The sequence below is a fragment of the Schistocerca piceifrons genome, chromosome X (genome assembly GCF_021461385.2).
Source record: "Schistocerca piceifrons isolate TAMUIC-IGC-003096 chromosome X, iqSchPice1.1, whole genome shotgun sequence".
Classification (NCBI taxonomy): Eukaryota; Metazoa; Arthropoda; class Insecta; order Orthoptera; family Acrididae; genus Schistocerca; species Schistocerca piceifrons.
In genome coordinates this window covers 776,891,772-776,906,415 of record NC_060149.1, presented here as the reverse complement: position 1 = coordinate 776,906,415, position 14,644 = coordinate 776,891,772, and the positions used below count along the sequence as shown (strand labels likewise).

Below are 14,644 nucleotides of genomic sequence, written 5' to 3'. Positions count from 1 at the left end.
AGTTCTAGGGGACTGATGACCTCAGAAGTTAAGTCCCATAGTGCTCAGAGCCAAACGGTTCCAGCAAAATATAATGTCCGAAAGAACAGATGCCATCTTCACATCGTTAAGGCTAACTGGCTGATGACCTTCTTCAGTGCGGATGCACAAGAACTGCCTGAACTCTTACGGGACTAGGTGGATTGTCTGCCGCGAATAAAGGTTCAAATGGCTCTGAGCACTATGGGACTTAACATGTGAGGTCCCCTAAAATTTAGAACTACTTAAACCTAACTAACCTAAGGACATCACACACATCCATACCCGAGGCAGGATTCGAACCTGCAACCGTAACGGTCGCGCGGGAGAATAAAGGGTATAATGGCAGGGGCACTACGATTGTAGCTATCCTCTGTACCCTTGGTGGCTCAGATGGATAGAGCGTCTGCCTTGTAAGCATTAGATCCCGGGTTCGAGTCCCGGTCGGGGCACACATTTTCAACTGTCCCAGTTAATGTATATCAACGCCCGTCATCAGCTAATGGTACTGATTTAACTGTAATTCAAATATAACGTGAGCCCTCAGTGCTGTGAACCATTGAGATCCACACAGCGCGAAACAGTGTGTTGTTTTTCTTTTTTTTTTGTTTATTTGTGGTTTGAGGGCGCAAAACGTCTATGGTCATTAGCGCCCAGCCCGTGACGTAGGAAACAGGAAAAAACGAAATTTAAAACCAGCAGCAATGGGAACAAAGTCATAAAATTTGAGAAACTAAAGGCAGAAGGAATGCTTAAAAATCCACTATAGAAAGGGGTTGGTTGGCCCCAAAAAAGCTTCAAATGACTGACGTCATTTCACTGTCACTAATAAACTGGAGAACGCGGTCGGCTGAGCGCGTGTCATCTGCTAAAATCGACGATAGATCAGGCGATAGCTGTAGACGGGAGCGTAATGGATTAAAATAGGGGCATTCAATTAAAAGGTGTCTGACCGTCCACAGCTGAGAGCAGTGGGGACAGAGTGGGGGAGGATCACCGCTTAAAAGATATCGATGGCTAAAAAGACAGTGCCCTATCCGGAGTCTAGCTAAAATTACCTCCTCCCGACGCCGCGTTCGGGAGGAAGAGGTCCAAGCGCAAGGAAGGGCTTTCACTTCCCGCAATTTAACAGTGTGTTGTGTAGCGTAAGATACTTCACATCTGTATTACGCTATTAATATTAAAACATACTGCGCCATGAATCAATCGACATACAATACGGAGCTTAGTTCACATATGGCCTCATCATGACAAAAGAAAAAATAATTTACCGTACACTAAAAAATACAACAGTATTTTAATACATGCCCAAAATCGTCGGTGGAGCAGCTGAGAATTGCTATGACAGCCTATGCACGATGCGGCATTGAGTCAGACGGGCTTTGAATGACACGACAAGGAAGAAAGGAAGCTATAGATTCCACACGAAAATGAAGCTTATCTGCAAGATGATAGTGGGCGGACGTCCTGAGCACATTGCTACAGGTAAATCTCAGAAGTGTTCAGTGGGCAACATCTCAGAAGAAACAACAGACGGGAAAGGGGGGGGGGGGGGGGGGGAGGGGTGGAAACAAGCAGTACAGTGTTCAGACAAGTCTCCAAGCGATGTGCGCTGTATACCTGCGTCATCAGGAGTAGGTTTCAAATCTGACATCTGCAGAGCGTAACTCAAGACACATATTACACTATGTTATTTTGCGTACCATCTAGGGGTTATGAGTACCTTACCGTCAGTCTAATACGTCATGGCTGAAAATATCACGAATTATCTACAGAAGAATGGATGAATGGTACAAGCCACCCTGGGAAAAGAGCAATTTGTGTACCGGAGGGACGGACGGATATAGGAACCCATTATAGCAGTGCTGACGCTACGACTTACCTTAGAAAATAGGGGGAGGAGAGACACACCGACATTTATAGCACGCGTAGAATTTGTAAAAAGTTTCTCAAAATTCTGATGGAGGGGAGGAGGAGATACACTATGTGATCAAAAGTATCCAGACACCCCAAAAAACATACATTTTTCATAGTAGGTGCATTGTGCTGCCACCCATTGCCAGGTACTCCATATCAGCGACCTCAGTAGTCATTAGACATCGTGAGAGAGCAGAATGGGGCTCTCCGTGGGACTCACGAACTTTGAACGTAGTCAGGTGATTGGGTGTCATTCGTGTCATAAGTCTGTACGCGAAATTTCCACACTCCTAAACATCCATAGGTCCACTGTTTCCGATGTGGTACAGTGGAAACGTGAAGGGACATGTACAGTGCAAAAGCGTACAGGCCGACCTCGTCGTTGACTGAGAGAGACCGCTGACAGTTGAAGAGGGTCGTAATGTGTAATAGGCAGACATCTATTCAGACCATCGCACAGGAATTCCAAACTGCATCTGAATTCACTGCAAGTACTATGACAGTTAGGCGGGAGGTGAGAAATCTTGGATTTCATGGTCGAACGTCTGCTCATAAGTCACACATCACGCCGGTAAATGCCAAACGATGCCTCGCTTGGTGTAAGGAGCGTAAACATTGGACGATTGAACAGTGGAAAAACGTTGTGTGGAGTGAAGAATTACGGTACACAATGTGGGGATCCGACAGCAGGGTGTGGATATGGTGAATACCCGGTGAACGTCATCTGCCAGCGTGTGTAGTGCCAACAGTAAAATTCGGAGGCGGAGGGGTTGTGGTGTGGTTGTTTTTCATGGAGGAGGCTTACACCCCTCGTTATTTTGCGTGGCACTATCACAGCACAGGCCTACATTGATGTTTGAAGCACCTTCTTGCTTCCCGCTATTGAAGAGCAATTCGGGGATGGCAATTGCATCTTTCAACACGATCGAGCACCTGTTCATAATGCGCGTCCTGTGGCGGAGTGGTTACACGACAATAACATCCCTGTAGTGGACTGCCCTGCACAGAGTCCTGACCTGAATCCCATAGAACACCTTTGGGATGTTTTGGAACGCCGATTTCGGGCCAGGCCTCACCAACAGACAACGCTACCTCGCCTCAGTGGAGCATCCATTAAGAATGGGCTGTCATTTCTCAAGAAACCTGCCAGCTCCTGATTGAACGTATGCTTGCAAGAGTGGAAGCTGTCATGAAGGTTAAGGGTGGGCCAACGCCATACTGAATTCCAACATAACCGATGGAGGGCGCCACGAACTTTTAAGTAATTTTCAGCCAGGTGTCCGGATACTTTTGATCCGTAGTGTAAAAGTTTAACGTTCCGTCGTCAACTAGGTGATCAGAGATGGAGCACAAGCTCGGATTGGGAGGGATGAAGAAGGGAAGTGACCGTACCCTTTTGAACTAACCATCCTGGCATCTGCTTTAAGCAATTTAGGGAAATCACGGAAAACCTAAATCAGGGTGGCCGGACGCAGGATTGAACCGTCGTTCTCCCGAATGAGAGTCCAGTGTGCTAACCACTGCGGTACTTCGCTCGGTCGACATTGCTAATGGAGTACTCTCTTTGAAATGCTGTAGTTATCAGGAATAAGTTACGCGGCATGGAGGAATATATACAACTTGTACAGAAGCCAGACAACAAAACTAGGAGTCAAAGATTTGGGTAGAACGACATTCATAACTGAGCTTCTTAGTAGAATGAGACATTTAACCGCTTCAGCTGTAAATAGTTTTACTGTTTCAATGACGATCGGCTTCGGGCTATTGTCAGACAATCTTCACGTGTACGAGGCGTGTTTTTTAAGTAAGTACCGTTTTGAAAGTAAAAAAAGACATGCTAAGATATCTCAATAATTTTATTTTTAAATGAAAGCCTGTACCTTAATCTACTTTTCTACATATTGAGGCACTTTTCATAACGTTGTACCTGTTTTTGAATACCCTCGTCATAGAAGTCTGCCGCCTGACTTGTTTACCACTGCATCACCACTGTTTTGACTTCGTCATCGTCTTGAAGACGCTGACCGCCCAGTTGTTTCTTCAAGTGCAGGAACAGATGGTAGTCACTGGGCGCAAGATCGGGGCTGTATGGAGGATGATACAGAGTTTCCCATCGAAAAGATGTGATGAGATCTGATTCGCCACATGCGGACGGGCACTGTCTTGCAGCAAAACGATGCCCTTGCTCAACTTCCATGGACTGTTGCTTTGATTTTGGTGTGACGTAGGCCAACCATGTTTCTTCGCCCGTAACAATTTGGCTGAAGAAATCATCACCGTCGTTGTGGTACCGCTCAAGGACAGTCAATGCACTGTCTAAACGTTTAGTTTTGTGCACATCCGTCAACATTTTCGGTACTCAACGTGCGCACAATTTTCGATAATTCAAGTGCTCTGTCACAATGCCATACAAAACTCTACAAGAAACATTAGGAAAGTCATTCCGAAAGGAGGAAATTGTAAAGCGTCTGTTTCCTCTCACTTTATTGTCCACTTCCTGCACTAAACTTTCATTAACGACAGAAGGACGCCCACTCCGTTGTTCATCATGCACATTTGTGCGGCCGTCTTTAAATGCTCTCACCCAGTTTCTTACCATTCCATCACTCATAATGTTTTCTCCGTAAACTGCACAGATCTCACGATGAATATCTATCGCTTTTAGGGCTTTAACACTAAGAAATCTTATAACAGCCCGTACTTCACAGTCGGCGGGACTCACGATTATCGAAGGCATCTTAAACACACAGTACACAACGTAAACAAGGAAGAATCAGACTGTAATGGCGTCAGTGCGTAGATTAAGGTACAGGCTTTCATGTAAAAATACAATTACTGATGTATCTTAGCACGTCTTTTTTTTAAATTTAAAAACGGTTCTTACTTAAAAAAACACGCCTCGTACAAGAACCACGAGGCCGTGACCACCAGACTGCGGGCAGGTAGAGTTTGTCAAACTTGTTCGGAGTGACAGTTGTATGGAACGGGAATGTATTAACATTTTTATGGACACCAGGACACTGTAGATAGTGGACAGGGTGTTCCAGAAGTAAGATACACCGACCTGTCCGCCTCTACCTGCGACGTATTCTGGAGAACGCCAAACCCCATTTCCTGCACAAAGTTCCCTTTCCCCGCACCAGTTCGTAGTGTGCGTGGATTTCTCCAGTGTTCAGTACTACAGTTGGCCTCTGACTGGCAAGTAGTGTTTCATCTTTTAGTGCTGAGATAATGGAGTTCTCCGAGATCACCAGAGCGAAGATTTTACTGATTTTCAACGGGCATCAGAATATAGTGGACTATGCAAATGACCAAGAAGTGACTTACAGGCGTTGTGTAAATATTAAAAAAAATTAATGCAAAGGAAGACTATCCACACCAAATAACACACTTTTAGGGGAAGTTGGCCATGTCAATATTCCAGATGAAGCAGCAAATAAAGTGCGAAGACATTTTGTCGGCGGAAAGACGCATGCAAAAGAAACAGACGCTACAATTTCATGAGTTTACGTTCAAGAAATAGGGCAGCTCTTCAATCGAGGCATCGTTACCATCGCACAGATGTGCAAAACAGTCCTCACATCACATTAGGCGAAAATATGTGGGAACTATACAAGATCCCACCGTTTCCGGAGAGATACTGTTCCGAGAAAATACACTACTGTCCATAAAAATTGCTACACCACGAAGATGACGTGCTATAGAGGCGAAATTTAACTGACAGGATGAAGATGCTGTGATATGGAAATCATTAGCTTTTTAGAGAAGTCACACAAGGTTGGCGCCGGTGGCGACACCTACAACATGCTGACATGAGGAAAGTTTCCAACCGATTCCTCATAGACAAACAGCAGTTCACGGGCGTTGCCTGGTGAAAGGTTGTTGTGATGCCCCGTGTAAGGAGGAGAAATGGGTACCATCACGTTTCCGACTTTGAAAAAGGTCGGATTGTAGCCTATCGCGATTGTGCATTATCGTATCGCGACAATGCTGCTAGTGTTGGTCGAGATCCAATGACTGTTAGCAGAATATGGAATCGGTGGGTTCAAGAGGGTAATACGGAACGCCGTGCTGGATCCCAACGGCCTCGTATCACTAGCAGGCGAGATGACAGGCATCTTATCCGCATAGTTGTAACGGATCGTGCAGCCACGTCTCGATCCCTGAGTTAACAGATGGGGACGTTTGCAAGACAACAACCATCTGCATGAGCAGTTCGACGACGTTTGCAGCGGCATGAACTATCAGCTCGGAGACCATGGCTGCGGTTACCCTTTACGCTGCATCACAGACAGGAGCGCCTGCGATGGTGTACTCAACGACGAACCTGGGTGCACGAATGGCAAAACGTCAGTTTTTCGGATGAATCGAGGTTCTGTTTACAGCATCATGATGGTCGCATCCGTGTCTGGTAAGATCGCGGTGAAAGCACATTGGAAGCGTGTATTCGTCATCGCCCGGCGTTATGGTATGGGGGTGCCATTGGTTACACATCTCGGTCACCTCTTGTTCGCATTGACGGCACTTTGAAAAGTGGGCGTTATATTTCAGATGTGCTACGACCCGTGGCTCTACCCTTCATTCGATCCCTGCGAAACCCTACATTTCAGCAGGACAATGCACGACCGCATGTTGCAAGTCCTGTACGGGCCTTTCCGGATACAGAAAATGCTCGACTGCTGCCCTGGCCAGCACATTCTCCTGATCTCTCACCAACTGAAAACGTCTGGTGAATAGTGGCCGAGCAACTGGTTCGTCACAATCGGCAGTCACTACTCTTGATGAACTGTGGTATCGTGTTGAAGCTGCATGGGCAGCTGTACCTGTACACGCCGTCCAAGCTCTGTTTGACCCAATGCCCAGGCGTATCAAGGCCGTTTTTACGGCCAGAGGTGGTTGTTCTGGGTACTGATTTCTCAGGATCTATGCACCCAAATTGCGTGAAAATGTAATCACATGTCAGTTCTAGTATAATATATTTGTCCAATGAATACCCGTTTATCATCTGCATTTCTTCTTGGTGTAGCAACTTTAATGGCCAGTAGTGTAATTTACTAATAAGTGATGGCAGCATCTCTTTACCTGCAGATGATCATAGGGGACCGAAAGAGAGAATACTGGTGTTTGCCAGCGAAAAGGGAAAAGTGTATTTATCAAACTGTGAATCATTCTTTGTGGACGGAACGTTCGAGAGTTCAAGCAAGCAGTTCGGACAGCTGTTTATACTCCACACCGACCTTAATAGTTCTTCGGAGGAAACAAACAACATTTGAGTCGTTTACACACTGCTGCCAAATAAAAAGCGAAAGACATATGGAACTTTTTTTAAAGCTATTAAAACTAACATGCCTGGGTGAAGCCCTGCATCTCTGATGATGGACTTCGACATAACCGTCGTCCAAGCAGCTGACAGTTCGTTTCCTGGAACAGAGATTACTGGGTGCGATTACCATTTTAGGCAACGTTTGTGGAAACAAGTTCAGTGTTGTGGCCTCGTTCCAACTTATAAGTAAAACGAGGAAATACGCTGTCAGATAGGAATATGTGTTGGTCTAGTATATCTTCCCCCTGAAACATTGAAAGGTGATTGGCTGTGTATTCAGGAGAGACGCCTGAAAATCAAAAACTTCAGGAATTTTATGACTCTTTTGTGGACCAGTGGGTCGATAATGAACATATGCCAAGAGAGACGTGGAATTGCCATGGAAGACGCCATCGCACTAATAACGTCTCAGAAGGACGGAACCGAAGAATAAATGCATTAATACCAAAATTTCATCCGAATGTTTACTCATTAGTGAAAAACGTTCGAGAAGATGCTGATTACCACGACCACCAGTTTGACCAACTAATTTTAAATTCTGATGGGAAAAGAAGGAAAATGTCAGCAATGAAGACTGACGAAACGATTGCAATGCAACTTAAAATCACTTTTGTCTTGTGTCGCCTACGCACAGAAGTTACAATGACATAGAGAACGTCAAAATAATTGAAATATTTGTAAGTAATGAAAATAAGTTTAATGTAATCTTTGGAAATCTTGTAAATATTGTAAATAAATTTAATGGGGGACGGAAAGAGACCACCTTCTCGTGGCGTTCCCTGCAAATGTTGGCCAAATGTCTCTTGAAATTTGCAAAATATTTCCTAATGATGACTGACAAGACTATATTCAAATGCCAAGCCTTTTCTAGGGAATAATCGCAACGTTTTCCTTGAGAGGTTCTTAGAATCAAAATCTGTTTGGGCAGACACAGAATACAAAATCTTTGCAGCCGAAATATACAAATGGGATTCAATTAAATCCATACTTCCTCCCATTGTTAGAAGATGAACAAGCCAGTATGAAACGGGGAAACAAAAATTAACATAAAAAAGTCACTGCTCGCACTTTTGCAACCTTTCAACATATGCTAAAACTGATTTCTAGCAATACACGTCGTAGACTACTGAAGGCCGGTGCAGGATGCGGCCCTCCAGGGTTGTGAGTAGAGATAGGCCGTTCGTGGACTCACGGGTCCAAGCCCGGCCGGTTAGCCGTGCGATCTAACGCACCGCTTTCGGGGCGGGAAGGAGCGCCTGGTCCCAGGCACGAATCCACCCGGCGGACTTGTGTCGAGGTCCGGTGAGCCAGCCAGTCTGTGGATGGTTTTTAGGCGGTTTTACATCTGTCTCGGCGAATACGGGCTGGTTCCCCTTATTCCACCTCAGCTACACTGTGTCGGCGATTGCTGCGCAAACAAGTTTTCCACATACCCGTCCACCACCATTACTCTACCACGCAAACATAGGGGTGACACTAATCTGGTGTGAGAAGTTTCCTAGGAGAGGGGAGGGGGGGGTGGGTTCACCGAGGGCCGAACCGCACAGTAACCATGAAAGAGTGGTTCGTTGTGGGGCGGCGGAGGCGTGAAGTGGACTGCGGTCGTCGTTGTGTGGTTGTGGACCACTGCGGCTGCCGCGCGGACGCCAAAGATAATTTTTGATTTCTGTCGCGATCAACAGAACCATGTTTACTTCGAACTTGGCATAAACTCAAAATGAGAAAAACAAGTTGCAAGATTTCCAGGAAAACTGAAGTGAAACAATTGGCAGCCAGCCTTTGGAAATCAATTACTCTGCCTGTCCACTGTGTAAATATAAATTTAGAGAATACACTGAAGTTCTGTTCAGTACAGTAAAAAAAAAAAATGGCTCTGAGCACTATGGGACTCAACTGCTGTGGTCATATGTCCCCTAGAACTTAGAACTACTTAAACCTAACTAACCTAAGGACATCACACACATCCATGCCCGAGGCAGGATTCGAACTTGCGACCGTAGTGGTCGCGCGGTTCCAGATTGAAACGCCTAGAACCGCTCGGCCACACCGGCCGCCTGTAAATAAAAGAAAGTACTTTTATACACCAACTTATAGCTAAATATTCCAAGTATGTTCACAAAAAATTTCTTTCTGCTCCTGCAAAAAATCAAAAAAATCAGAGACGACTGTGCAAAACTTTTTGAACGCCCTTTGTATATGTATGGAGTGTCAACATGTAGCAGAATTTCGTGTTCCATTTCGACAATTTACACAGTTCGACTGCGATCTGTGTCATACATACTTTCGAGGAAAGTCTGTTTCACTTAGCAGGCGATGAAGGTGTCAGATGCTGCTAAGAAACGCGTCGGATGGGAAAGCACTGTCGACACTCTCGCTGCAGCTCGTCCATTGCCATTCACCGACCGGCGTACAATATGCGTGTCAGTCATTTGAGCATACGTAAACTGCGCCCCGTTCACTGTTGTTGTCACAAGGTGGTAATGATTGCATCCGTACACAGAGCAGTTTTGAATGTCAGTACACATTCCCAGTCAGCGACACGTCAGCACCACCGACCTTAACATTAAAGGTTGACCTCAGAGGCCATACTTGTCGAAGTACATTTGTTTTGATGTTCTCTATTCCTCCATTATTGTATTTATACGAACGAATAGTTTTCGGAACATCAGAGTGCCATCTGTGCCTACCTTCAATACGGAATTTCTCACATCCAGAAGGCTCAGTGTGGTGTAAACGTGTGAAGCCAGAAGGCAATCATGGCACGGAGACGCTCTCGTGCTTCCTACAGCCAACTGAGCGGGTTTGAAAGGGGTCAAATTGTGGACTTCCGAGTGGCGGGATGGTCCTTTCGGAGAACTGCCACACAAGTTGGACGTGTTGCTTCAGTTGTGCAACGATGCTGGTATCAGTGGTATCATGAATATTCTTCATCTGTATACGAAGTTCTACATCTACATCTACATTTATACTCCGCAAGCCACCCAATGGTGTGTGGCGGAGAGCACTTTACGTGCCACTGTCATTACCTCCCTTTCCTGTTGCAGTCGCGTGTGGTTCGCGGGAAGAACGACTGCCGGAAAGCCTCCGTGCGCGTTCGAATCTCTCTAAATTTACATTCGTGATCTCCTCGGGAGGTATAAGTAGGGGGAAGCAATATATTCGATACCTCATCCAGAAACTCACCCTCTCGAAACCTGGACAGCAAGATACACCGCGATGCAGAGCGCCTGTCTTGCAGAGTCTGCCACTCGAGTTTGCTAAACATCTCCGTAACGTTATCACGCTTACCAAGTAAACCTGTGACGAAACGCGTCGCTCTTCTTTGGATCTTCTCTATCTCGTCTGTCAACCCGATCTGGTACGGATCGCACACTCATGAGCAATACTCAAGTATAGGTCGAACGAGCGTTTTGTAAGCCACCTCCTTTGTTGATGGATTACATTTTCTAAGGACTCTCCCTTGAATCTCAACCTGGCACCCGCCTTAGGAACAATTAATTTTATATGATCATTCCACTTCAAATCGTTCCGCACACATACTCCCAGATATTTTACAGAAGTAACTGCTGCCAGTGTTTGTTCCGCTATTATATAATCATACAATACAGGATCCTTCTTTCTATGTATTCGCAATACATTACATTTGTCTATGTTAAGTGTCAGTTGCCACTCCCCGCACCAAGTGCCTATCCGCTGCAAACTTCCTGCATTTCGCTGCAATTTTCTAATGCTGCAACTTCTCTGTATACTACAGCATCATCCGCGAAAAGCCACATGGAACTTCCGACACTATCTACTAAGTCATTTATATATATTGTGAAAAGCAATGGTCCTACAACACTCCCCTGTGACACGCCAGAGGTTACTTTAACGTCTGTAGACGTCTCTCCATTGAGAACAACATGCTGTGTTCTGTTCGCTGAAAACTCTTCAATCCAGCCACACAGCTGGTCTGATATTCCGTAGGCTCTTACTTTGCTTATCAGGCGACAGTGCGGAACTGTATCGAACGAATTCCGGATGACAGGGAAAATGGCATCTACGAGGGAGCCTGTATCTAATATTTTCTGGGTCTCTTGAACAAATAAAGCGAGTTGGGTCTCACACGATCGCTGTTTCCAGAATCCATGTTGATTCCTACAGAGCAGATTCTGGGTTTCCAGAAATGACATGATACGCGAGCAAAAAACATGTTCTAAAATTCTGTAAAACAGATCGATGTCAGAGATATAGGTTCTGGACACCCACACAGCACAGGCGCCCGCCATGATCGTCATATTGTAGCAGTGACAGATCGCACAGCTACCACAGGATAAGAGGAGTCATAAGATGAGTCGTATCAACACGAACTGTTTCGAAACGATTATTAACAGAGGGACTACGGAAACACACACCTTTAGCCCGCATTCCACTCACGCCACAGTATCGACGTGGACGGCTCGACTCGTGCCGTCAAAGGATGTTGGAAGATGGAATGGCATGCCGTGGTCTTCAGCGATGAAAGCAGATTCTCTGTCTACGCACTTGTTTGCGCGTACCACGGACACCTGGTCAGGGCTATCTCGTAGAGTGCATTCGTCCAAGACTTACTGGCCCCACCACTGCTATTATGGTCTGGGATGCGATAAACTACCTTTGCTGTTTCTGGAGGGGACACTAACCAAGTCCTCGGTACGTGCAGAATGTCTGTTAGACCCGTTCTTTTGCTATTCTCGCAACGGGAAGATGATGTGTTTTTCCTACAGGATAATGCTCGACCACACACTGACCGTGAAACTCAAATTGCTATGCAAGACGTGCAGCAACTTTCCAGGCCAGCACCATCTCCGGAATTGTCTCCAGTCGAGCACTTGTGGGATATTTCGGGACAAGAAATGGCTCGTGCGAATTGTCAGCCAACTCTTACAGAACTACGTGAATACGTGGAGAATGCGTGGCATAACGTATCTCAGGAAAGTATTCGCCATCTGTAGGATCGACTTTCTGTCAGAGTCAGCGCCGGTATTGCCGCCTGTGGAGGCTACACCTTATACTAATATGGGTGCTTCAGCATGGGTCGATACAGGTGGTAACGATCTGGCTGGTACTTCAGATGCGCTTGTGCTATTGATCATTTCATTTACTCCATGCGCACTGTCGGTTGATTTGGAGGAAGGGACCAAACAGCGAAGTCTTCTGTCCCTTCGGATCAGGGAAAAATGGGGAATGAAGTCGGCCGTGCCCTTTCGAAGGAACCATCCCGGCATATATATTGTTGTGGACTGGCAAGACAGCCAATCCACAATGACGGGTAGCCGAAAGGCACGCGTTTAAGCTCACGCAGGCTGGCGTGAGGTCTAGAACAGTTAAAGGAGTTATACTAGCAAGAAAAGTACGTAGCTGCTGGAATACTTAACTTAAATCCATAATTGGTGAACATCGGTCTGACGGTACATGCATCACAAGATGAATAGCAAATGATAATGGCGCCTTGCTAGGTCGTAGCAAATGACGTAGCTCAAGGCTGTGATAACTATCGTCTCGGCAAATGAGAGCATATTTTGTCAGTGAACCATCGCTAGCAAAGTCGGGTGTACAACTGGGGCGAGTGCTAGGACGTCTCTCTAGACCTGCAGTGTGGCGGCGCTCTGTCTGCAATCACTGACAGTGGCGACACGCGGGTCCGACGTATACTAACGGACCGCGGCCGATTTAAAGGCTACCACCTAGCAAGTGTGGTGTCTGGCGGTGACACCACATATATATATATGCCGGGATGGCGAAATTTTATATATATATATATATATATATATATATATATATATATATATATATATATACTCCTGGAAATTGAAATAAGAACACCGTGAATTCATTGTCCCAGGAAGGGGAAACTTTATTGACACATTCCTGGGGTCAGATACATCACATGATCACATTGACAGAACCACAGGCACATAGACACAGGCAACAGAGCATGCACAATGTCGGCACTAGTACGGTGTATATCCACCTTTCGCAGCAATGCAGGCTGCTATTCTCCCATGGAGACGATCGTAGAGATGCTGGATGTAGTCCTGTGGAACGGCTTGCCATGCCATTTCCACCTGGCGCCTCAGTTGGACCAGCGTTCGTGCTGGACGTGCAGACCGCGTGAGACGACGCTTCATCCAGTCCCAAACATGCTCAATGGGGGACAGATCCGGAGATCTTGCTGGCCAGGGTAGTTGACTTACACCTTCTAGAGCACGTTGGGTGGCACGGGATACATGCGGACGTGCATTGTCCTGTTGGAACAGCAAGTTCCCTTGCCGGTCTAGGAATGGTAGAACGATGGGTTCGATGACGGTTTGGATGTACCGTGCACTATTCAGTGTCCCCTCGACGATCACCAGTGGTGTACGGCCAGTGTAGGAGATCGCTCCCCACACCATGATGCCGGGTGTTGGCCCTGTGTGCCTCGGTCGTATGCAGTCCTGATTGTGGCGCTCACCTGCACGGCGCCAAACACGCATACGACCACCATTGGCACCAAGGCAGAAGCGACTCTCATCGCGGAAGACGACACGTCTCCATTCGTCCCTCCATTCACGCCTGTCGCGACACCACTGGAGGCGGGCTGCACGATGTTGGGGCGTGAGCGGAAGACGGCCTAACGGTGTGCGGGACCGTAGCCCAGCTTCATGGAGACGGTTGCGAATGGTCCTCGCCGATACCCCAGGAGCAACAGTGTCCCTAATTTGCTGGGAAGTGGCGGTGCGGTCCCCTACGGCACTGCGTAGGATCCTACGGTCTTGGCGTGCATCCGTGCGTCGCTGCGGTCCGGTCCCAGGTCGACGGGCACGTGCACCTTCCGCCGACCACTGGCGACAACATCGATGTACTGTGGAGACCTCACGCCCCACGTGTTGAGCAATTCGGCGGTACGGCCACCCGGCCTCCCGCATGCCCACTATACGCCCTCGCTCAAAGTCCGTCAACTGCACATACGGTTCACGTCCACGCTGTCGCGGCATGCTACCAGTGTTAAAGACTGCGATGGAGCTCCGTATGCCACGGCAAACTGGCTGACACTGACGGCGGCGGTGCACAAATGTTGCACAGCTAGCGCCATTCGACGGCCAACACCGCGGTTCCTGGTGTGTCTGCTGTGCCGTGCGTGTGATCATTGCTTGTACAGCCCTCTCGCTGTGTCCGGAGCAAGTATGGTGGGTCTGACACACCGGTATCAACGTGTTCGTTTTTCCATTTCCAGGAGTGTATTATTGGGTCGCTCACTTAAACGTTTCAGCGCAAAAGCGAAAATATCTCTGGCACAAAACCAGATAGTGAAAAACGACTTTCACAGTTATGAGTGCGAGGCAGGGGCTCATAAAACTAAATACTATGAGACATATTAAAAGTAAG

General features: G+C 46.8%; 1 non-coding gene across 1 annotated transcript; it reads left to right on the top strand.

The window, feature by feature from the left end:
• Positions 1-396: 396 nt before the first annotated feature.
• On the top strand, positions 397-470 carry Trnat-ugu. The gene has a single exon. It is a non-coding gene; the product is annotated as a tRNA-Thr (tRNA).
• Positions 471-14,644: the final 14,174 nt, after the last annotated feature.